Here is a 9,257-nt window from a genome sequence, read left to right on the forward strand (position 1 = left end):
AACATAATAAAATAATAACCTCTAGCTTAGGGTCAAGGGTCAGGGGTCAGGGTTAGCTGTATGAAGCCTACCTCAGGTCAGGGGTCAGGGTTAGCTGTATGACGCCTACCTCAGGTCAGGGGTCAGGGTTAACTGTATGAAGCCTACCTCAGATAGGTCAGGGGTCAGGGTTAGCTGTATGAAGTCTACCTCAGGTCAGGGGTCATGGTTAGCTGTATGAAGCCTACCTCAGATAGGTCAGGGGTCAGGGTTAGCTGTATGAAGCCTACCTCAGGTCAGGGGTCAGGGTTAGCTGTATTAAGCCTACCTCAGATAGGTCAGGGGTCAGGGTTAGCTGTATGAAGCCTACCTCAGATAGGTCAGGGGTCAGGGTTAGCTGTATGAAGCCTTCCTCAGATAGGTCAGGGGTCAGGGTTAGCTGTATGAAGCCTACCTCAGATAGGTCAGGGGTCAGGGTTAGCTGTATGAAGCCTACCTCAGATAGGTCAGGGGTCAGGGTTAGCTGTATGAAGCCTACCTCAGATAGGTCAGGGGTCAGGGTTAGCTGTATGAAGCCTACCTCAGATAGGTCAGGGGTCAGGGTTAGCTGTATGAAGCCTACCTCAGGTCAGGGGTCAGGGTTAGCTGTATGAAGCCTACCTCAGGTCAGGGGTCAGGGTTAGCTGTATGAAGCCTACCTCAGATAGGTCAGGGGTCAGGGTTAGCTGTATGAAGCCTACCTCAGGTCAGGGGTCAGGGTTAGCTGTATGAAGCCTACCTCAGATAGGTCAGGGGTCATGGTTAGCTGTATGAAGCCTACCTCAGATAGGTCAGGGGTCAGGGTTAGCTGTATGAAGCCTTCCTCAGATAGGTCAGGGGTCAGGGTTAGCTGTATGAAGCCTACCTCAGATAGGTCAGGGGTCAGGGTTAGCTGTATGAAGCCTACCTCAGGTCAGGGGTCAGGGTTAGCTGTATGAAGCCTACCTCAGATAGGTCAGGGGTCAGGGTTAGCTGTATGAAGCCTACCTCAGGTCAGGGGTCAGGGTTAGCTGTATGAAGCCTACCTCAGGTCAGGGGTCAGGGTTAGCTGTATGAAGCCTACCTCAGGTCAGGGGTCAGGGTTAGCTGTATGAAGCCTACCTCAGATAGGTCAGGGGTCAGGGTTAGCTGTATGAAGCCTACCTCAGGTCAGGGGTCAGGGTTAGCTGTATGAAGCCTACCTCAGATAGGTCAGGGGTCAGGGTTAGCTGTATGAAGCCTACCTCAGATAGGTCAGGGGTCAGGGTTAGCTGTATGAAGCCTACCTCAGATAGGTCAGGGGTCAGGGTTAGCAGTATGAAGCCTATCTCAGATAGGTCAGGGGTCAGGGTTAGCTGTATGAAGCCTACCTCAGGTCAGGGGTCAGGGTTAGCTGTATGAAGCCTACCTCAGGTCAGGGGTCAGGGTTAGCTGTATGAAGCCTTCCTCAGATAGGTCAGGGGTCAGGGTTAGCTGTATGAAGCCTACCTCAGGTCAGGGGTCAGGGTTAGCTGTATAAAGCCTTCCTCAGATAGGTCAGGGGTCAGGGTTAGCTGTTTGACGCCTACCTCAGGTCAGGGGTCAGGGTTAGCTGTATGAAGGCTACCTCAGATAGGTCAGGGGTCAGGGTTAGCTGTATGAAGCCTACCTCAGGTCAGGGGTCAGGGTTAGCTGTATGAAGCCTACCTCAGATAGGTCAGGGGTCAGGGTTAGCTGTATGAAGCCTACCTCAGTTAGGTCAGGGGTCAGGGTTAGCTGCATGAAGCCTACCTCAGGTCAGGGGTCAGGGTTAGCTGTATGAAGCCTACCTCAGGTCAGGGGTCAGGGTTAGCTGTTTGAAGCCTACCTCAGACAGGTCTGTGGTTCTTGCTGTGATGCGTGGCATGTTGTCCAGCCAGGTCTTGCGTAGCTCGGGCGTGGAGGCGTCGGACTTGGCCAGACTGCTGCAGGTCAACTAACATCTCCGGGTCGTCCTCGTGCTCCTTCATCTGTTCTGTGGACATCAGAACCACAGGGATCTGCTTTGTCAGGTCTGTCACAACACCCAGGAACACCGTGTGCTGGAGACAGGGAGAGACGGATAGGGTTAAACCTTCACCATAACCCAGGAACACCGTGTGCTGGAGAGCGAGGGAGCGAGAGAGCTGCCCAGAGCTGACAAACACTGGAACACCATGGAGGGGGAGAGGGAAGAGTACATGACATACACAGACAGGTTAGTACGAGACAGATCAGAGTTCAGGAGACACAGACAGGTTAGTACGAGACAGATCAGAGTTCAGGAGACACAGACAGGTTAGTACATGACAGATCATAGTTCAGGAGACACAGACAGGTTAGTACATGACAGATCAGAGTTCAGGAGAAAAAGACAGGTTAGTACGTGATAGATCTGAGTTCAGGAGACACAGACAGGTTAGTACGTGATAGATCAGAGTTCAGGAGACACAGACAGGTTAGTACATGACAGATCAGAGTTCAGGAGAAAAAGACAGGTTAGTACATGACAGATCTGAGTTCAGGAGACACAGACAGGTTAGTACGTGATAGATCAGAGTTCAGGAGACACAGACAGGTTAGTACATGACAGATCAGAGTTCAGGAGACACAGACAGGTTAGTACATGACAGATCTGAGTTCAGGAGACACAGACAGGTTAGTACATGACAGATCTGAGTTCAGGAGACACAGACAGGTTAGTACGTGACAGATCTGAGTTCAGGAGACACAGACAGGTTAGTACGTGACAGATCTGTACACCATCTATCAGTATAGGCAGGTCGGCCAGCAGGCAGTTTACACATTTTACATTACCATTACCATTATGTAGTTTACCAATTAAATGGTCTGACGGAGATGTAGACATACTCGGTATACAAATCCCAAAAGAAAGAAATGATCTCACTCCAATACATTTTTATAGAAAGTTAGCAAAAATAGATAAGATGTTGCTGCCATGGAAAGGAAAATACCTGTCTATTTGTGGAAAAATCACCCTGATTAACTCTTTAATCATATCACAGTTTACCTATTTGCTTATGGTTTTGCCTACACCTAGTGACCTGCTTTTTAAATTATATGAACAAAAAATATTCCGTTTTATTTGGAACGGCAGGCCAGATAAAATTAAAATGGCCTATTTATATAAAGAATATGAATTCGGTGGCAGAAATTATAAAATATTAAAGCATTAGACCTCTCACTAAAGGCATCAGTCATACAAAAGTTATACTTAAATCCAAACTGGTTCTCTAGTCAATTGGTACGAATGTCTCATCCTATGTTCAAGAAGGGCCTTTTTCCCTTTATTCAGATTACACCTGCTCACTTTCGGTTGTTTGAAAAGGAAATAATCTCCAAAATATCTATATTTTTTAAACAAGCCTTAGAAAGTTGGTTGCAATTTCAGTTTAATCCACCTGAAAGGACGGAACAAATAGTACAACAAATATTGTGGTTAAATTCAAATATACTAATTGATAAAAAAAAAACTGTATTTATCGAAGAAATGTTTAAAAAATTTATAATTTTAGTGAATGATATCATAAATAGGACTGGTGGAGTTATGTCACACATGCAGCTAACACAGACATATGGAAATGTCTGCTCTCCCCAAATTACAACCAATTAATTGCAGCATTACCACAAAAATGGAAGAGGCAAGTAGAAGGGGAAAAAAGTAAGGAACTTGTATGGTTAAATCGGCCCTGTATTCGGCCCTGTATTAATGTAACGGCAGTCCTCCTCCTCTTCATCTGAAGAGGAGGAGTATTGAGGGAACCAAGGCGCAGCGGGTTGTGAATACATGATGAATTTTATTTTTAAATAAACAAAACGAACAAACACGAAAACGAACTATACTTGAAAATGATACAAAATAACAAAACGAAAGTAGACAGACCTGAACAACGAACTACATACAACGTGAAGAACGAAATGAACAGGAACAGACTACATAAATGAACAAACCGTAAACAGTCCCGTATGGTGCAAACATCGACACAGACACAGGAGACAACCACCCACAAACAAACACTGTGAACAGCCTACCTAAATATGACTCTCAATTAGAGGAACGCCAAACACCTGCCTCCAATTGAGAGCCATACCAGGCAACCCTAAACCAACATAGAAACAGATAACATAGAATGCCCACCCAAACTCACGTCCTGACCAACTAACACACAAAACTAAACAGAAAACAGGTCAGGAACGTGACATAACCCCCCCCTCAAGATGCGTACTCCGAACGCATCACCAAAAAGTCCAGGGGAGGGTCTGGGTGGGCATCTGACCACGGTGGTGGCTTAGGCTCCGGGCGTGGTTCCCACCCCACCATAATCAATCCCCGCTTCCTTAGCCTCCCCACAATGACCACCCTCCAAATAACCCCACCTAAATTTAGGGGCAACACCAGAATCAAGGACAGCTCTGGGACAAGGTAGCTCAGGACATAGGGATAGCTCAGGACAGAGGGAGAGCTTAGGAGAGAGAGGTAGCTCAGGAGAGAGAGGTAGCTCAGGATAGAGGGGCAACTCCGGACTGAAGGGCAGCTCCGGACTGAAGGGCAGCTCTGGACTGAGGGGCAGTTCAGGATTACTAGCCGCTTCTGGCTGAGGGACAGCTCATGGCTGACTGACGGCTCTGGACGCTCATGGCAGGCTGACGGCTCTGGACGCTCATGGCAGGCTGACGGCTCTGGACGCTCATGGCAGGCTGACGGCTCTGGACGCTCATGGCAGGCTGACGGCTCTGGACGCTCATGGCAGGCTGACGGCTCTGGACGCTCATGGCAGGCTGACGGCTCTGGACGCTCATGGCAGGCTGACGGCTCTGGACGCTCATGGCTCTCTGACGGCTCTGGCTGCTCATGGCTCTCTGACGGCTCTGGCTGCTCATGGCTCTCTGACGGCTCTGGCTGCTCATGGCTCGCTGACGGCTCTGGCTGCTCATGGCTCGCTGACGGCTCTGGCAGATCCTGTCTGGCTGGCGGCTCTGGCAGATCCTGTCTGGCTGGCGGCTCTGGCAGATCCTGTCTGATTGGCGGCTCTGGCAGATCCTGTCTGATTGGCGGCTCTGGCAGATCCTGTCTGGTTGGCGGCTCTGGCAGATCCTGTCTGACGGGCGGCTCTAGCGGCTCCTGTCTGGCGGACGGCTCTAGCGGCTCCTGTCTGGCGGACGGCTCTAGCGGCTCCTGTCTGGCGGACGGCTCTGTAGGCTCATGGCAGACGGGCGGCTTTGCAGGCTCATGGCAGACGGGCGGCTTTGCAGGCTCATTGCAGACGGATGGCTCAGACGGCGCTGGGGAGACGGATGGCTCAGATGGCGCTGGGGAGACGGATGGCTCAGACGGCGCTGGGGAGACGGATGGCTCAGACGGCGCTGGGGAGACGGATGGCTCAGATGGCGCTCGGGAGACGGATGGCTCTGGCCGGATAAGGCGCACTGTAGACCTGGTGCGTGGTGCCGGAACTGGAGGCACCGGGCTAAGGACACGCACCTTCATACTAGTGCGGGGAGCAGGGACAGGGCACACTGAACTCTCAAAGCGTACTCTATACCTGGTGCGTGGTACCGGCACTGGTGGCACCTCAGGACTAGTACGGGGAGAAGTGACAGTGTGTACAGGACTTAGGAGACGCACAGGTGGCTTAGTGCGTGGGGCCGGAACTGGAGGCACCGAACTGGATACACGCACTATAGGGAGAGTGCGTGGAGGAGGAACAGGGCTCTGGAAATGCCCTGGTAGCCCAGTGCGTAGTGTAGGCACTGTAGGTACTAGGCTGGGGCGGGGAGGTGGCACCGGAAATACCGGACCGTGCAGGCGTACTGGCTCTCTTGAGCATTGAGCCTGCCCAACCTTACCTGGTTGAATGCTCCCGGTCGCCCGCCCAGTGCGGGGAGGTGGAATAACCCGCACCGGGCTGTGTAGGCGAACCGGGGAAACCATGCGTAAGGCAGGTGCCATGTATGCCGGCCCGAGGAGACGCACTGGAGACCAGACGCGTTGAGCCGGCCTCATGACACCTGGCTCAATGCCCAATCTAGCCCTACCAGTGCGGGGAGGTGGAATAACCCGCACCGGGCTATGCACACGTACAGGAGACACCGTGCGCTCTACTGCGTAACACGGTGTCTGCCCGTACTCCCGCTCTCCACGGTTAGCCTGGGAAGTGGGCGCAGGTCTCCTACCTGCCCTAGGCCCACGACCCCTTAGCCCCCCCCCAAGAAATTTTTGGGAGTTACTCACGGGCTTTTCGGGCTTCCGTGCAAGACGCGTCCCCTCATAACGCCGGTTCCTCTCTCTATTTTCCTCCGCTCTCCGAGCTGCCTCCAGCCGTTCCCATGGACGGTGATTTACTTTAGCCCATGGTCCTTCTCCGTTAAATATTTGCTCCCAACTCCACAAGTACTGTATACTTGCCCGTTGCTCCAAATTACGCTGCTTGGCTCTGGATTGGTGGGTGGTTCTGTATCGGCAGTCCTCCTCCTCTTCATCTGAAGAGGAGGAGTATTGAGGGAACCAAGGCGCAGCGGGTTGTGAATACATGATGAATTTTATTTTTAAATAAACAAAACGAACAAACACGAAAACGAACTATACTTGAAAATGATACAAAATAACAAAACGAAAGTAGACAGACCTGAACAACGAACTACATACAACGTGAAGAACGAAATGAACAGGAACAGACTACATAAATGAACAAACCGTAAACAGTCCCGTATGGTGCAAACATCGACACAGACACAGGAGACAACCACCCACAAACAAACACTGTGAACAGCCTACCTAAATATGACTCTCAATTAGAGGAACGCCAAACACCTGCCTCCAATTGAGAGCCATACCAGGCAACCCTAAACCAACATAGAAACAGATAACATAGAATGCCCACCCAAACTCACGTCCTGACCAACTAACACACAAAACTAAACAGAAAACAGGTCAGGAACGTGACAATTAAATTGGCCCTGTATTAAAGAACATAAATGGTTAAAGAAAAGTGTGATAAATAAAAACATATACCAATTTAATTTAAGGACCAAAAAACTGACAGCTGTGCCATATAAATTGCAAAATAGTTGGGAAGAGATGTTCGATGTACCCATTCCATGGCACATGGTTTATGAATTGATACGCAAAACAACACCGGATTCAAAACTTCGAATTTTTCAATTTAAATTACTATAGAAAATTCTTGCAACCAATAGAATGTTACATATATGGGGGATACAATCTTCCGAGCTCTGCAGATTCTGCTGTGAGGAAGCAGAGTCATTAGATCATTTATTTTGGTATTGTCCATATGTAGCTCGTTTTTGATCACAGGTCCAGGAATGGCTGAAGAATTGCAACATTTGCCGAGAACTAACGCTGCAGATAGCAATACTGGGTGATTTGAAAAGCCATAGTCAATCAATCAATAATATAATTATTATTTTAGCAAAAATGTTTATTTTTAATTTACAATCTGTAGAAGCTATGAGAATAGGAAGGTTCAAATATTTTGTGAAGCATCACAGCACAGTTGAAAAATATATGGTGTTGGAAGATAGATGGGAAGGGTTGAGTGGAGCTGAAGGGTGGGACTAATAACAAGATAAACAATGTAGGGCTCTCTGAAATGTGTATAGGTGCGGAGCTTTTGTGAAATAGCAGTTACAAGTGGAAATCAAACTCGAACAGAAATAGAGGAAGGACTAAGAACAAACAAGAGAGAACTATTATAAAGTAGACTGTGTCTGTAAAATGTGTATAAGATGTATAAATTGAAGGCAAAAGCAGAAGTGTTTATTAGTTTACTCCAATTGGGGGATCGGTGGTAGGGTTTGCGGGGAATAATAATAAAGTTATATTCTTTTAAAAAGTGTGTATGTCTATATAGGTATGTGTATGTATATATGTGTATATGTATGCATGAGTGTATGGATATATATATTTACCCCAAAATATGGGGGATTGGAAATGATGCAGACATTTACATTGGAAGCAACATTCTTTCCGCAATATTAAGCTGATCCACCCCTATAAAAAGAAAATAAATAATAATTAAATTAAATTTAAATTAAAAAAGAAGGGCTATATAAATACATTGAATTTGATCATGATGGGATTGTCCATTGAAATCAAACGAAAACGCAGAAACAAGCCACTAGGAAATGGCGACTCATATTTTAATATTTTTTGGCATGTTTAGTTGTTACATGAGTTGATGCACTGTGTGCGGGTCTTTCACCAGATATATCGCCATCTGGTGGACACCTGATATATTTCAGTAGAAGTGTTTTCTGGACCCGCTATCTGTAGAGTTGAGTTATGTCCACAGGGTGGCGATAGAGTTCCACTACAGGTTCCGGCAGGAATGTATTGTTGTAGTTAGCCCTGTCTGCAGATAGGGAGATTCCAGTTCTTCATCCACCCAAACAAATCCAACAACCTGATACTGGAGACACAACCAGGCGTTCCCCCGCCGCACTGTCTGGTGCCCTGCCCTGCCCGGAGCCTCCACGGTCAATGCCAAATGCACTCGTTCCTGGGAGCAGCAGAAGAGACGTCTATCCACCCCGACGGGACTAACCTATTTACTAACCCTGGATAGAACAAATAAGCCTGGATGGATACGTTGTTAAGACAAAGACTTATGCAATGGGCATAGTCAACATGGAATTTGGATTTGACGGACCTTTGTAAAAAAAAAAAAAAAATACCTAACGTTAGCTAGCTAGCTTGGAAGGGGAAAATACGGCAAAGTTGGACTTCTGTGGGCAAAAGGCCTGGGTTTGTTCCCCAACAAGTTTCTGTTAACATAGTTAGCTACCTATAGTAACGCTACCAGTGTATTGTTAATGTTAGTTAGGTAACTTAGCATAGCTCATTTGCAGCTAACGTTGTGTCAACTAGCTGGCTAACGTTAGCTGTCGTAAACTGACATACTAATTTTTCTTAGCTAGCTATTAGCAGGACAATCTGACGCCGTCTTATCACTAAGATTAATTTTCAATGTGTTGTTCCATACTGGACACTTCAGTTCAAGTTATTGAGCTGACGTGAAAGAGAAGGAGGTGTATAAAGACATAGTTAAGTTTGGAGGAGTTGAGGTCCAAGTTAAATCAAATGTACAACAGAGTGAAGTCAATGGCGGTGCTGAAGCAAATCACGATGCTGGCGTTTGGGCTGTACGTGCTGGTCCTCCCTCCGGTCGCTGGTGAGTAAACAACACTAGGAGATAAGGGTGCCAACCTTTTGGACCTGTTCT

Source organism: Salvelinus alpinus, chromosome 10 (assembly GCF_045679555.1).
Source record: "Salvelinus alpinus chromosome 10, SLU_Salpinus.1, whole genome shotgun sequence".
In the NCBI taxonomy this organism is placed as follows: Eukaryota; Metazoa; Chordata; class Actinopteri; order Salmoniformes; family Salmonidae; genus Salvelinus; species Salvelinus alpinus.